Source organism: Corapipo altera, unplaced genomic scaffold, assembly GCF_003945725.1.
Source record: "Corapipo altera isolate COAL_440 unplaced genomic scaffold, ASM394572v1 98, whole genome shotgun sequence".
NCBI classification, from domain to species: domain Eukaryota; kingdom Metazoa; phylum Chordata; class Aves; order Passeriformes; family Pipridae; genus Corapipo; species Corapipo altera.
This window is the reverse complement of record NW_020884914.1, coordinates 3945448-3961453: the sequence shown is the minus strand read 5'-3', so window position 1 is coordinate 3961453 and position 16006 is coordinate 3945448.

Here is a 16006-nt window from a genome sequence, read left to right as displayed (position 1 = left end):
CACCATTGGTGCCTGCAGGGCTGCCCTGCACATGGAATAGCTGTGTGCAGGCACCCATCCAGTCTGCCAGTGGCACATGGAATACCCCATGGAATTCCCCTCCGTGCACTGGGCAGCAGTGGCAGGACTGGGCCCCCTCCACATCCATCAGTCCAAGCCTGGAGGCCAAACCCTCCAGCTGTGCAAGTAGCTGAAGCTGTTCCTGAGCATTGCTGAGCTCGTGCTGTTGTTGGACTGCTGAAACACAGTTCACCTTGGGAAAGGGATTTTGAAAAAATGCCATTCTTCACCACAGTGTTTAGTTTCTTCTGTAAGTTTTTAGTGGGAAGTTTTTTGCTGGTTTAGGTGTAAGGAGAGGGGATTCCCCTGCCTATCCACAAGCTCAGCTTGGAATCTCGTTGTCAAGCTGTGCTTTTTCTGGCTCATGCTTCATTACCAACAGTAATGAGAGCTTTCTGAACAAGAGAAATCTTGAAGCTTTTAGCATTTTTGCCATTCAAATATGAGGATCATTATCTCAGTTGTTCTTGCAGACCTGACTCATCCTTGCCTGTGTGGCACCCTACCTCAGTGGCACCAGCACAGCTGAGAAAAAGCAAGCATGAGCCTTTCTTACAGTTAGAATTTCAAGGACATTGTCTCATCCAGTTCCAGCTTTATTGTTCGTAACGCTGAGATTTTCCACACCAAAAATCTCCTCTTCATGGAACATCCTACAGACTTCTAGCTTCTTCCTATGGAACTGTTTCCTGATAGTCGATCTGTATTTTACTGGTTTAGTTTGTGGGGCTTTTTTTTTTCTGTTTTATTCTTTTGTCCTTAGTTTCTGCATTCCCATATTTCCTCAGAGGAACCATTTGGGGCAAAAATACATGTGCTGTTCCTCTTAGCTCTTACAGCTGAGAAACTTTCTAATAGCAGAATTTCTGTGTTTCTACTCTTATGGAAGATCACTACTAGGCTGGCTACTCCCTTTTGCTGTGGATAGGAAATGCCTGATCCTTTACCTCTCTCTTACCATCCATTGCAGTTGAAAATGGGTTCATTGTCAGATTTAAAAAAGCAGAGAAAAGTTGCTGGTCTGGATGGGGGAGTGTTGCTTTTTTGTTTGTTTGTTTAGGGGATGTTTGAAGTTTGTTTGAACACAGTGATTGGCAAGAACAGGATTACTGTAAAGCAAATAAAACCTTGAGGACTTTGGAGGGTTTTTTTTCTTCATTCTTAAGAATATATTAATCCTCAGTTCACAAATAAGTCACCAATTCCAGAAAATCTGAATATCTTATGTGAACCTCTAACAGGATATGAATAAACACATACTCTCTTGTAGCACATTTGGGGAGTTAGAGAGACATTTCTGGTTTGCTAACCCTGATGTCTATGTTTGGGTCTGTATTTACCTTAGCATATCCTGAAGCGTGTTTCATTAATTTGGGGAATGCCAGAACTTCTAAAAAATTAAATATCTCACTCATATCACCTATTTTAATTTCATTAATATTCCAGCCAAGAGATGCTAAGCTATATCATGGCTTTGTGCCCAGTGACAGCATTTCAGGTATTTAGATGCTGCAAGGCAGTACAGTACATTCCTTGCAATGTCTGACTGGCTTGTAGAGTCCAGTAATGCTGATTTTCTGTGTAGGCAGAATAGAATTAAGGTATCCCCCTCTATTAATGCCAGTATTTTTATTTAGACCTGAGTTTCTAGTCTTGTTTTGGTTGTGCATTGCCATCAGCACTGCTGGCAGCAGTGGTAGGGATGCATTAACTCCAGGGAGTGCTCAGCTCTCCAGACAGCATTCATGTTCTCAGTGACTGGTGATTGTGGTGAAGGACTAAAGAAGCCCAACTATTACAAAGTACTGGGAACTGAGTCTTTGGAAATCTTTTAAGAACCTTTTTGCTGGACTCTAAAAAATGTGTGACTGCTTCTGGCAAATTCTGGGAAATTTATGGTCTGGTTTTCTATAGGAATGATCACTTAATTTCTATAGATTATTTCATCTGTGTGTGTGTGTTATTCCTCCATTAGAAATTTCTAAGCCTATCGACAGAGTTAAACTCAATCTATGAAAGTCTATAATGAAATCCTAAAAGAAAAAGATAATTAAATTTCTATATGTTTTTCTGAAAATAGGCAGATGCAAGAGACTAGTGTTCAAGCATTCCCAGTATTTGTCCTAATAACTTCCAAACTTTGCTTTGGCATGGACTTAATGATCCCTCATATCCTCCCCAGCCTAATGAATTTTATGACAGTTAAAACCTCAGTGTAACTTTGTTGAGGTTTTTTTATTTTTTTATTTAAAAGGTCATCCAAGAGACACCAACAAATAACAAGCAGGATTTCTCCATTTCTTTTGCTGATCGACCAGATCATCTTTCTTCTGGAGTGCCCAGGGGATTTGGATCCACACTGAGCTGATGGAAAACAGTCTTTGGCACAAGTCTCAGACATTCATCATAGTCTTTCAAACAGGCCTCTGATTCCACCTCTTAAGTCACTTTGGTTATTTTTTTCTTTCAGAATCAATTTTAAACCCAAATAGTAATTTTTCTAGTTGCTGAAATAGCTTATCTTTTTTTTTTTCTTCAGTAAAAGTACATCCCCAACACTTAGACAGAAAGAGAGAAATGTTTAAATAAGTCAAAGATGCCATTTTGGGACTAAACTATTCTTAGCATTTTACCAGGAGAAAACAACTTAGTACATCTATCATCTGTGTTAGCAAAAGAAATTCACAGTAAGGCATTTGCAGGATTGTGGCTTTAAACTGTGCATTCCTGGAGGCCTTTTATTTTTATCTTTAAACCCTCAGCAATCATGTTTGTGGCACTGGGAAAACCAAGAACCAGGAGAGCCTACTTGGTAATTTGGATGCTTGGTTTGTAGGTGGTGTGTCAGTAAACACCAAACTCCTGACACTCTGCACTGCACATGTGTTGACTTCCCTGCACCACAGACAAGGTATGTACACATTTGTCACTGTTAGGACAAAAATATGTTAATCTTTAGCCAAAAATATCTGTAATACTTAATCAAACATCACACAAGATAGCTGGAAATACTCCTGGTTTTGTCATTCCTAATGAAACCTTCTGTGCTGTCTCTCTTGTTGGTCATGAATGCTTAGAATCAGGTACTGTCTTCATACTACTCTTGATTTTAAGCATACGAAGAAAATTCTCCAAATCTTGAAACCAAAACCATATTTAGCACGAATGCTATTTGCAACCCAGCCAGCAAAGCTGGGAAACACTTTCTCTGCTGCCAGCCTGAGTGAAGCCCTATCAGCCACCAGATACCGGCTGTGCTGAGAAAGAAATCAGATTCTTTAGAATTTAGAGTGGAAATCATCTGAGGACAAGACAGTGTGAATTTGCCTCACTTGACATGTGTTCCCTGCAGTCTCTGAGGAGCAATAACTCATGGCTAAGGGTTTGCAGAGCTGTAACACAAAGCCAGGCTCAGCGGGATCGGTGCGATGGCCTTTCCCTCACGGCGTGTCCCACTCAGCAGGGAGGTGAGGATGCAGTGTGGAGCTGGGAGCATTTGGCTGCTGCAGCAGCCAGCATGGAAGGTGCCCATGAGGCCCCCACCACGGTCCCAAAGGAAGGCAAGGAGTGTTCTCCCAAGGGAGACAGCCCAGGAGCCTGACCATCCTGTGGAGCACAGAAAGGTGCAGATGAGGAGGTACAGGGAGAGCACAAGAGTGCCCTGTTTTCTTGGCCATGCACAACTATGAGAGGAGTTTTGAGCTTCAGCTCTTGCCAGGAGTTTTATTAATGGTTAGGTACTGGTTACTTTTTGCCAAGTTTCTAGTTGAAGGCTTGGGATATTTGAGCTTCAGGGGATTCACTGATTTCCCAACGCTGAACAAGACCTAGGAAAAGTGATGCTTCTGTGGGCCAGCAAATAGCAAACCTGAAAGCTGCTGGAAAAATCCTCCATGCCAAAAAGAAAAAGCTCACAAGTTTAGTTTTGGGGTGTGTTATTATTTTTGTTTTTTGGTTTGGAGGGTTTTTTTTCCTAAAGGAACATTTTAGACTACATGGGACTGTTCCCAAATCTGAAATCAATTTGGCATATCTCTGGTCCTCAGGTGTTGGGTTTTTTCCCCTCTTCTGGGTATCTTTAGAAGGACATTGAACATACAGAATTGGAAGGAATGGGTAATTTATTATAGATGAATGAAATATGTGAGGAACATTAGATGTACTTAGTAGACAAAGGTCAGAATTAACATTTATGTATCTGAACACATATATTTGGAGGAAATGGTGTGTTAAACCTGAACCTCTATTAGCAATGATCACAAAATTCATATAAAACATTTTCATATTAGGTAACAGGACTTTCTCACCAATTTGTTTCCATTCTTGTATCCCCATCTATTTGAGATAATCTGCAGAGAGAACTCTATTTCTGAAAACACCAGTCCCAGATAAACATCCAAACTCAAATGCTTTGCTGAGCTGATTTTCATTCACTAGGTCTGAAGCTTTTTATTTTTACTCTCTGTGCAGACCCTGAATCCCTGAAAAATGTGTGATTCACTTAGAATTAATCTTGTCTCCCTCCAAACTGTTATTTCCTCAATAGCTTTATTTCCTTCTCCCCTCCAAAATGAACATAAGCTATGCTGTATAAAAGGTAGTCACTGCCCAGCACTCAGAGCTGCATTCTGGTGTGAAGCTATTGCTGACCAGGGCAGCCTTTCAGTGAGTCGACCCTAATCCCACAATCCCCTCAAAAATACATCTAAACCTGCCTGTCTGATTTCCATCAAGGATTGGGATTCTCAGGTCTGGTTGCTTGGGTTTATTTATTTTGTTCCAGTTCAGCTTTTCAGCACATCACAAACACATTTACAAATACCTTGAATTATGCATTTCCCATGGGATGAAGAACCTTTAGTCTAAACCCTTTGTATTTTCTTATATCTTATTCTGGTGCTGTTTCTCCCTAAATGGAAGGTAGCTGTAAAAGCTAATTTAACACAGCACCATAACACAGTCTGTGGTTTCTGGGGACAGGGAGGCAGGGGTTGCAATGTTTGGGGGTTTGGTGATTGAGGGGTTGCAATACAATGAGACTTCTATTTTCCTCTGCAATAAACCCTAAAGCCCACGATGCATAACCCGGCAGGATGAATTACCTAATGATTATGGAAGAGGGATCCGTGATTTGTAGGCGCCATCATCTGGGCACAGCCTCTGTTTGCAGCTGGAATAAATGGAGTTGCCCCGGAGATTACGAAATTTTCCGAACCCAGACAAATCTGTAAATTGTTCCTACTAACAAAACAGCATTTTTCTCTAAATAAATATGTGTGTCTGTAGCCCCCCAACACACGCACTCTATCTCTGAGTGTTTAGAGATGATAAATGGTAGGTAGTAAAGGTGGATTAATCTTTTTTAAAAGATTTAATTATGTCCTATACTGTTGGGACTAAATCCATTAAATCGGGATGGAATTTCTAATCTATCAGCATGTCTATTCCAAGCATGCTGGTCTGCACCACAGGCAGCTAATCTGTGAGATACAACCCCCTGACTCCAGGCCATGAGACCTTCCCAGACTGTTGGTTCAACTTCTTGCCTCTTGGGTGTTGTGCTCACTGGGTTTTTCACCAGTATTTGTTGGAGAATAAAACAGAGTTAACTGGAAACCCAAACCACCATTGCTTGCTCAGGAGTTTCAGTCATTTATCTGGTGGTGAGGAAGAGAAGACCATCCTTCTGTGACCAAAAAATGATCCTTTGTGCATCCAGTGCTAAAAAAAATTATCTTTGCTCCCAGTGCTTCTTCCTGGGAAATGAGTAGAGGTGGAACTCGTGTGACTTCAGGCACAGCAGCCAGGGTAGCTTTAAGGAATTTCCTTTTGAGATAAGTTTCTTCCAGATGAGCTAAAGAGACTGGTTTCATTTGCCTTTCTTTTTTAAAACTTTTCCATGCTTTTGTGGGGATTCCCTCTGGCAGAAGGGTTCCAGGGCACTGATGTTTCACAGTGATTTGCATAGCTGCGACAAGAACAAGAAAAGGGACAGTTTCACCCCAAAGGTAAAATCCTGGCAGTTTTGAAGTTGATAGGACCTCCTAATACCTCTGCTCTAGATATGATGTCCTCTATAATGTGCTCTAGGTCTAATATCTAATGAAATATAAGAAAAACATTGGATTTTAAAATGAGAATCACTCTGAAAGCAGCAGAATTGGTGTGCTGGGACAAAGCAGATCATACACACATGTTGTTGCTGTTCCTTCCCTCCTGCTTTCTTTTCTAAAATTCCTATTGGTCCCATGAGGAGAAGGAGAATAAACCTGTTGTCAGTTTTATTGCAGAGCTGGCTGCCTAAACTGATGTCTCACTGCAACATGGTTATAAAAAGGAAAAAAAGAAAAACTGCCAAAAAGCCTTGCTGATGTAAATGATATTCCTGTTGGAAGACTCTCCAGGAAAGGGCCTCTAAAACAAGAGAAGCCTAATACATACAGCAGTATTTTCAAAACACAGACTTAAAAATTTAAAGCCCTATGGCTTTTTTTTTCCCTGCTGTAAGTCGTAAGGAGAGATGCCAGGGCTCTACTCTGAAAAGGATGGAGAGAACAGACCAACATAGAGCAAATCAGAGTGGTCTGCTGGTGATATGGATTAATTTAAAATCAACCTACAAGACAAATAATTTTCCATATTTTGCAGTGCAGTCTGACCTAAAATTTCCATTCACATGGTCGCTATAGCTCCAGGAAATCACCATTTTTAGTATCCGACATATGATGCTCTTTCTTCTCTTTTTCTTTCACTGAGGGAGGCATTTTGATTATACAATTCCTCGTGTCATTCTGATGAGGCAGACTGTTGATAAAAGTTGTCCCAAGGTCTGGCATGATTGCTCAGTTGTAGGCTGTGTGTGCTCTCTCCTCAGGAAGCACTGCACCCCTTTCCAAAGCCAGGTTTGTCATGTTGTATTTGAAAATGTCCATACACTTTGGAAATTCCATTAAAATCTTAACGTTGTCTTGGGTTTGCATAATTAGGATGGAAATCTCATGAGAATATTTTTTCCCTGTAATGCCACTTATATTTCTTCCCTATAACCAGGCAGAGAGCAATACCAACACAAAGTTCACTGAATTCATGTACATTAAAATGAAAAATAACCAGGCAAAGGTACTGATTTCTACATGTCAGGAGTTCAGTTTGGTTTATTTTGGGACCTACATACTGAGCTGTTCATTTGTTACATTCATTCCAACTGGCCTGTCACTGATGAGATAGCAGGCTTCCCAGAAGACAGTTCAAGGGATAAGTCATGCTCTCTCAGAGCCCTTAATGCCACCTGTGAGCCAGAACTGCAGCTTCTGTGCAGTACCAGCTCTTGCCTGTTCCTCATTGCCAGCGCTTCCTTCAAAGGGGATTTAATTACCAACTTTCACTGCTCTCGGCTTGAAATTTTAGAAAATAAAAATGTGTAAGGATCCATTTGACCTCTCTTCTGAAAAGCAGTGATGTGAAATGAATATTTGTTGGACTATTGATCTGTGCTTGTTCTTAAATACACTGCAGCCTTAACAAATGCCTTTGGTCCATCCCTCAGCTGGTGTAAATTACCATGGCTCAATGAAGCTGAGCAGATTTACATCATCTGAAGACACGGTCTTTGGCGTGCTGCAGCAGCCTGCTTTTTTGGAACATGGCAGTTCCTGTGCCATTTATAGCATTTACAGCACATCTTATCCCAAAAAGCCACCCCTGGGCTGTTGAGATCAGGTAATGCTCGGTGAAGAAGGGCGAGCAGCCTTGCTTTTTGTCATGGTTTGTATCCTGTTCTGTGTGTTGCTTTGCTCAGCTGATGTGAAACAGCAGAGCAAGGGTGAATCCTGGTGAACTTGCACACCCCACAGCCCTCATGCCACAGGTCAGGAAGACTCTCTGTGCTGCCCTTGTTCCTGCTGCTTCTCACCCCTGAGCCAACCCCACTGCCAAAGTTATTCAATGTGCAAGTGCTCTCACTTTTATGGCCGTTTTATGACTCTACTGTGTGGAACATATAATTTTAATGGGTGGAAATCAAATTAACTCTAAACCCCACTTGACTAGTGCTTCTCGTGAAGACAGTGGAAATTCTGTTTGCTGCATTCCCAGCTCTCCAAACCATACTAAACTCTTGGCCTTCGGTACTTGCTGTGTGCAACGAGAGTCCAGAAATTAGTGCCATTTAATTCTGCTTTGCTATTTCACAACGGTTTGGATTTTCATAGAGTGATGAAAAACTCAACTAAAACACTGCATTACTCTCCCCACAACACCAGCACCCATGAGCACTGATGGAGTGAGGACTTATCTCCATTTGCAAGCTGCTAATTGTGAAGTTCTGCAATGTAACAGGGATTGTGCTGGGATATAGAAATTCTAAATAAGACACAAATCAAGACAGACTTTGAATTTTAAGAAACCTTTGTCCATTATTTGGCTGTATTCCTCTGCCTTTTGATATAGTCAAAGGGAGTTGGGAATAATTGATCCAATATAAATCTCTGACTTCAGATGCCTTTCCTTTTCCTGCATGTCTGATCTCCTCTTCCATGCCTGCTGAATATCTCTGTTTTGTATGCATTTCTGGATATGCTTTTACCTCTTTCAAACAGTTTCTGTTTACTAGTTGTAAAATAAGCAAAAAATAGCAGTTAAATGTTATATTAATTTACTCATGAGGTACAGCAGTGGTGAGGTAACTATATGTTGGTATATATTACTTGACATGTCTAAAGTGAAAAATATATTAAGATTATAAAAGACCATAGAACATCCTGAAGACTGTTCCTGTATCTGTTGGAAAGGCTTGTAAGGCACAGTTATTTCAACAGGAAGTTGTATGGGAAAGAAAGGGGGTCATGCTTTGGGTCTCCAAACTTTGTAAGATTTTTGTTGCCACTATTTTCATTCCTCTGAGCTTTTCCTCTCTCCGTTTGCCTTTGCTGCCTGTGTTTGAATATTCACTGTTTCTTTTCAGGTGCCTTAAACAATGTGATCTTGCTGTCATTTGGGAGGGTACAGTGGGGATCCAAGGCAGTTTGGGTTTCTTTAGCTCCTGTTTCAGGATGGCAATTTTTTTAGCTCTGATTTAATACTCAGGTGGGAAGCAGTGGCTCTGACATACAAATACCACTTATAGAAAAGTGAGTGAAAATTGTACATGTAGCCAAGGACAGCTTTTGGTGAGACAACAGGAACACCCCAAATCAAAGAACTGGCAGCAGGAATGACAAGGTGCTGTTATACTTTCAGTGTTGCTAGCAGTTTGCAGGTTTAGGGTTGTTTATTTTTTAAACCAAGTTTAATTTTTTGTACAGACAATACCACCCTCCCCTGAGCGAGCAAACAGCAAGATTTCACTTCTCCTTTCCAGTCTGGTTTAAATGAACCAAGCCAAGCAGTCAGACCTTGGTGCAAATGTTACATCCCATTGAGTCAGACAGCTGGAAAGGCCAGTCTGGGTTTTAAGGTCTTTCCAGAGCTAAGGACTCCTTGTTGGTAATCCTTTGGTCCTTATCCCCTCTTCACCCTTCTTAAGTGTATTTTTCACTTGAAAGTTTCCATTCCTTTCACACGAATCAACCTTTGGGTCTCTGCTGTTGCTATAAACAGCTCCCAGACAACCGGCACCAGTAAGGGACACTTAGAGGTAGGTTTTGGGGACGAGATTAAGTGCTTGGTCTGGAAATCATACAGAGAGAATGAAAGTAGAATTTCATGCCATTGTTTTACAGAATTGCTTTTTTTGCCAGCACTGTGCTTTAGTTAGCACAGATAGGAATATGTGCTGACACTGCAGAGCTGAAGTTTGAATCTTTTCCAAACTTCTTTACTGACCAGGAGCCTTAAAGGTTTTTGAGAACTACAAAGGAACATCTGTGCAACAGAATTCATTGAACAGCAGTCTGCTAGAGCCTCTCCAGGGCTACCTGCACCCTGCCTGGTTTCCTGTTATAGATTATTTTAGAGGGGGTTTTGGCATCTGTCCGATGCTGTCAGATCTTCCAGCACAGCACATCTCTTCTGATCTCAATCATTGTATTTGTTAGAGTTATTTTTCTGTACACTTCCATCATCCACAGGTTACAATTCTAACTATATCGGAGTGCAGACTCTGTGGTATCTTTTAGCCAAACTCTCTTTTATGTCACGTACATTTGACTCTGGTACTAGGGCCATAAAAAGTCACCCTTATCTAAATCTCCTCTATTCTACCTCACAGCAACAGGAGCCAGTACAGCTTGAACTTTCTCATGTGTAAACTTGCATCTAGAGCATGCTTGTTATCCCTTATGATTTTCAATATTTACTCTTTAAGCAGTTTATTATAAATATTTTTCAACTCTGTAGAAATTGCTTGCAATCTTGAAAGGGACTGTGTGATCAAATTTCCATCATGGGGTTGGTTTGGGAGTATGGGCTGTCCATGCAGATAAACAGAAGGAACCCAATCCTTTGCAGCCTTGACAGGCAAGTGAATGTAGTGCAGTCCCAGATAGCTTAGATTTAAATTCATGTCCAGTAACTAAGAACAAGGTACAAGACTTTCCCAGGGGATCACCAGCTGTGGTGGGGGCAGCAGCCTCAGAAAGCAGTAGGATGGTTTCTCTGGAACCCAAGAACTCCCAAAATTGATGAAGATCATGTTAGAGGGAAACTTCAGTCTTTTGCTTGTGCACATGAACTACTCTGTAGTGTTTGGATTGCTTGTGATTTAAGACATCCCTCTGTGTGCATGTGTGCATGTATGTGTGTGCACATACCTGTGTGTGTGTGTCCCACTTGGGTACATCGTGCTGGGTGTATGAAGTAAAATTTTCTCTTAAAAGAAAATTAGATACTGACCTATTTCACAGGGAAGGAGGAAAGCAAGGCCACAGCCTACCAAAAAAGCAAAGATATATGTAAGTGACAAAGTTAATATATGAAGATTGTAAAGAATTTTTTTTGTTTTTTTCATAAAAGAGAAATTAGCTGAAAATGTCTGAAGGTAATGCATAAAACAAGATGGCACAGCTGTCAAGACTAAATTCTCTGCTGGTTTATAGGATTATGCTTCATAGTTATGTGAATGATCTCTGGGATGGATGTGGGAAGAATGAAGAGGGGAGACCCCACCATTTCTCTGAAGTATGTCTTTCCCACACGGTTCCTTTCTAAAAGCTTGCACCATGACCTGTATTTTTGTGAAAGCCTGATTAGTAGCTGGCTTTACCAGTGTTTCACAAACTAAACATTGGGGGTATGATGAATTCAAACACAAATGGAAATGTAAAAGACTCAGCTTTGGCTATCTGTAGGGTAATGCTAGTGTCTAAATAATTCGAAGAATTGTATGTGGACTTGGATGTGAAAAACAGAAATGTGGTAAAATGGGTTTTGTATGGATACAGTGTGGGGAAGAGGAAATGACAGGTTATTTTGTATCAGAGACACTATGAACTGTTAGCAGATTTCCTCCACTTCAAGTCTAACCAGCTGGATTAGGTTAAATTTTCATCTAGTGAAGGAGGACGTGCTGCTTGGTGCTCCTTGAGTAGGTTTCTGCAAAGAATGAGGAGGAAAACTCACCATGTATCATTTCAAGCCTGGCTACATGTTTAGTTTCTGAAGTTCAGGGGGCTCCAGCATGGGGAGAAAGTATTGTTGGGAGAAAACCTTCCACTGGAGACAGAAATATTGAACTTCTTCCTGAGGGACAAGAGGAGTTACTCAGTGTGGTAGCTGCTACCTGGGTATTCATAATCTGAACCTTTCCTCAGTGCACACAGAACAAAGCACGCTTAGGGATGAATATGCTGACCCCTTGTTGATCCTCCTTTAGGTGTAAGGTCAGATTAGATGACCTCTTGTTGCCCCTTCCAACCTTAATTATTCTAAAATTCTATCTATTTGCTCTTTTTTTTCTTCAGAGCTTGCAGTGGTTGTCAGCATTCCTGACACTGATGTAATAAAAACCGGACATTATCAGGGAAGGTTTATCGAATGGCCAGGAAGGCACAGTTATTCAAACATGTACAAAATTATGCTGGACATAAAAACATCCTAATTAGAAGGAAATGTGAAAGGAGAGACATAAAAAGAACCAAAAAAAACCCCTAAAAAATCAACACATAAAAATACAATATAGAGGATGGGGAGAGAAAGGAAGTAACAATTTGGTGGCCACAAAGACCAGACACAGAATGTGTCTGGATATTCATGCTACTGTTAGTGAATGTTTGATGGCACTTGAAAGTGGAAGAGGTTTTGAATGGGTCCAAGAGCCTTTTGAAGCCAGAGGCAGAGATAATGAGTCTCTGCATGTGTTGACTGTTAAGCTGTTTTAGTTGCAAGATAAATCAAATTTAGGGAAAAAAAACTTTAAGCTCCTAGAGTTAATGTAGCATTTGAAATAATTTCTCCATTCACTCAGATGTTGGGGGCCCACAAAGCCTTTGTGGTGGTGGAAGCCCAGACTAAAATGGTGGTGAAGGACATCAGCCAGGATATTTGTCTGGCTGTGGGGTAACTGGGAAAACTAGTCCTGGACACTGAAAGTGGTTTGGGATTTTTCTTAACAGTGCCTTGTAGGAATGCAGGATCACTGTGTTCCAGTGCACCAAGCTGCTCTTTTCAGAAGTCCCCAGAGTGTTTCTGATGTCTGTCCTCTGGACCCTGATCGGGTGGGTTGTCAGAGGTCTGCATGTCCTCACCCACTGGAATGTAAAAGGGATGAACCTCAGCTGGGGGAGTCGGGGCCTGAGGAGCTTTGTCCTGACAGCTCATCTCTCACTCTGCCACCTTATTAAACCAGACTCGGCCACACCACGGGACTTGGAAGTTCTTTCCCCCTGGCAAGGCAGAGTCCAGTGCAGCAGGACTGTCCCAGGGGTGCAGGGAGCAGAACACTGCTGTGCCTGCACAGCTCTCAAGCTGGGTGCAGCTCAGGGGCTGCTCCCTGCAGGGCTTTGGGCAGCCTGAATTAGCCAGGTTAGAGTGTGACTCTACTCAGCAGCTCCACAAGCCCACATCATTAGTTACCTAGTCCTAAAAACTGACAGGGATGCATTTTCTGGAGCCAAGCATCATTTTGGAAGACACGAGTCTCGAATGTGCTCAAGGAGAGGGCCAGCTTCATGAGGGGAGCGAGCAACACGTGCTGCTCTGGATGTGGGTTTGGAGAGATGAGTCCATGTTGTGGCTGGCTCAATCTCTGGCCTGGGATGTGGAATTCTTTGCACGTGTACAAATGATGGAATGGGAATGTTTCTCTTCATCTACAAATCCAAATTTCTCGTTAAAATTGGTCATTAGTGAAATTAGTGAAAGTATCTATTAATATATGCATTATCATTTGCGAATCTGCTGCAGGCCTACCAGCTCCAGAATCAATTTAGATGGCCGTTTCTGTGTCTTTGGCTGTGTAATACACATGGCTGAGTTAATTCACATTAAGCATTAAACCCCTTACAGTTTTTACTCTTTTTTACAAGTGTTAGCAATGCACAGAAGACTTTTTTTTTTTTTAATTTCAAGTTCATGGGCTAATTTAGGCTTATTCCAATTTTATATTTTAAACAATTTCCTTCTTCAACGTGTTTTCGGGGATAATCTGTTATCGAGAGCACTAATGACCTTGGATATTAAGTTCTAACTTTTATTTCCCTCCGGCTGCTTGTGGTATCAAAATGGAGGAGGTACAGGGCAATGTTGGCAGCTCTGATGCCTTTTTCCTTCAAATGGGCTGATACCTAATGCATTTTCCTTTAGATTGTTTTGTTTTCAGTGGTGTTTCTTCTGCAAATTGCATTCCTGTCTCATCCCATGAATCATAGCTTATGTCTTCTGTGTGGGTTTTAGTATTTGTTTCCATTTTTTGAGACTCCCACATATAAGTGGATTTTGATGCATATTGTGCTAATATTGTGATTGCTGCTGGCTGTGCTGTCTCTGTATCAGGTAACCTTATTGATCTTTTTTTTCACCTCAACTACCAGCAATTTTGCTGTGCCTGACCTAATTTCAACCACTGAAGATGCTCTAAAATATTGATATGAGCAGAGAGGTTATCTTTCTATAACTATGACAATAAAAATGTCTAGTATTATCCTAGGAAGATCCACATCCTGATAGTTACATATAACCATGTGAGCACTGCAGATGAACTGAAAAATATATTCACTCAGGTGGAGGTTCCTGGTCTTGAGGGACCCCATGTTTTCAGAGGGGACTATAAGCACTTTATGACTGCTTAAGCACACACATGCACAGATGTCTTGAGGACAATCCCAGATACAGATAGACAAATATAGATTTGTGAAGGCCAAAAAATCATTTATTTCAATCAGAAATTTCTCCAAAATAAGTATTTTTAATGAAGGTGCAGAAGTAAAACTCTCTCTTCAGCCCCTGGAACTACTTTTTTAACATGCTGAAAGGTTAAATGGCCTGTTTTTTTTTAAACTGCACCCCCTTCCCCCTCCAATTTACTGCATTTGTTGCCTGTGAGCAGTGCCTGAACTATGAGGGCTGTATATTGCTCACACCAGCCTCTCTTTGCATTATTTAGCTCTTGAACAGCATCTGCTGAGCATCCATCAGTGTGGGGTGTGTGCCACCACCATATGGGCAGCCAACTGCTGGTGGAGCCAGAGAGGTGCTGTTGTGCTCCCATATATTCCCATGCAACAGCACCATTAACATCTGGTGTGCTGTGGCACACACTTACTCCGTGGTACAATAACAGCAGATTATTCACTCCTAACCATGATGGAATTCCTTAGTGGGAGCAACGGTGCTGGCTCGGAATGACATTGGAGAGACCCTGTCACTGCAACCAGCCAGCTGTGGGAGCATTGCACCTGGAGGTCACACACTGGGATTAGGTTCCTCCTGAGGGCAAAAGCAGCCCTTTGGATAGTTTGAATGGTCCTTCTAATCCCGCCTTCTCCCTCTGGCTGAGGCACAGGAAGGTAGTGACTACAGGAAAGGTTTTCTCACAGTGACCACGTTTGCTGGTAGATGCTAGAAATGTTCTCCTTTCTATTTGATGACCACATTTCCTGCTCTCCAGCTATGGACAGGTAGCAGGAAGGATCATACAGTTTCCTTTTGTAATGTCACAGCCCTGAAGTTGCTTTCCGTTCAAATTCACTCTTATTTGTTTTGGGGCATTCAGGCTTAAATCTGAATCCTTCACACTCTGGCAGGATGAGGGTACAGAAATGTTTCAGATTCTCTTAGAAAGTATTTTCGGCTTACAGAAATTGGCTGACAATTTTTTTTCTTACCCCTAAGTAGCTTCACAGTGATCACAGGACCATTTGTCCCTCCGAAGTTCCTGAGGGCCCTTGTTGTGAACCTATCTTTCATTCTTTATCACTAGGTAGCTGCCAAGGCAGAGGAAGTAGCTCTCTCACGTGTAGATTTGCCAAGGAGTCTCATGGTAACACACCAAACATTCATTTTTTTACACTCTGTAGTTGGTGATTTATGGAGGGACCTCTGCCAAGAGAATGCACCACTGCAGGCTGTCAGAAAACGCTATTCAGATTGTAACAAAGTATTTTCTCCTGGGATTCAGCCATGTAGCTCATGCAGGTAACTTCATTCATTCATTTCGCTGAAGGAATTCCATTTTAACAAAAATTTGTTACATGAACTCAACTAACAGAAAAAAGCCATGGTTTATTTCATACAAGCTACCAGACAGATGCCAAAAGGGGAAAACCTGCTTTGGAAGTGTTTGTCATACATGTAGCACCCATTCAGATGTTTAAAAAACTGGACAGATATTCAAGCCAGCTTCCTTTCACAAAAGAATGACACATTTTCTCAATATCCAACTGCTTTACACAGGCAGCTCCATAAGACTTCAGACTCAGCTTTTAAAATGTATCTGGGGATGGGATCCTTTTAATGTCAGCAGGATTCAGATGCTAAAATGCCTGCTGAGGAGCTGGGTATCAGCTCTCCAGAA